Source organism: Cucurbita pepo, chromosome LG13 (assembly GCF_002806865.2).
Source record: "Cucurbita pepo subsp. pepo cultivar mu-cu-16 chromosome LG13, ASM280686v2, whole genome shotgun sequence".
NCBI classification, from domain to species: Eukaryota; Viridiplantae; Streptophyta; class Magnoliopsida; order Cucurbitales; family Cucurbitaceae; genus Cucurbita; species Cucurbita pepo.
In genome coordinates, this window is record NC_036650.1 from 2,864,243 (window position 1) to 2,865,013 (window position 771).

A 771-nucleotide genomic window follows, 5' to 3' on the forward strand; every position below is an offset into this window, starting at 1 on the left:
CTATGCACTTATGGGAANTTTCCTCACCTAAATGAGATGCCGTGCAACACGATATGCTAGCAGGATACCACGTTTATGATAATGTCACCTATGCACTTATGGGAAGAAAACTAAGGGTTACTTTGAAAGTGTTTTCAGGACCAAAACACGATATATGACACGACAATCTCTAAGGGTTAGTTCCTGAAAATGAAACAAGAAGTCATATCCTAGCTCAAGGTCTAAATATGCTACAAATCACCAACCATGTCCTAGACACGAGGATAAGCTCAAGATTTCAAGTTGGCTGGAGCAAGTTTGGAACATAACCCAAGATGGAACTTAAGGAAACGCCTAAAGAAAACATGTCTAGATTCAGACACTTCTAGAACCCCTCTAAAGAACTCCCTAGGAATCTATGACCTTCTAGAACAACTCACGCTAAGATGGGTTCATATGATTACGAATGCATGTTACAAGATATGCTTCGAGAAAATAAGAAACTTAGAAACTTACAAGGTAAACATGGATCAAACACATAACACCTTCAAATCTTCAGTCTAACGCTCTCCCAACTAAGCTATCCCCGCTATTTTAACATAATAAAAATGCATAAGTAGAGCTATCTCTTCTATTTAATCACTGCTAATTAGTTGAGTTATGCTTAACTTGACAATTGATTACAATCAAAATTAATATGTGTAACTTTCTATCAAAGTTTAAATCACAAATAAATATTCACTCATTAATAGATGAAATAGTCTAATTAAGACTCCGGTTCAAATGCGGTGA

The 771-nt window shown here is 36.0% G+C and overlaps 1 pseudogene; it reads left to right on the forward strand.

Annotated features, from left to right (window-relative positions):
• The first annotated feature begins 425 nt into the window (after nucleotides 1–425).
• LOC111808694 overlaps nucleotides 426–771 on the forward strand; it is a 25,605-nt pseudogene continuing 25,259 nt past the window's right edge.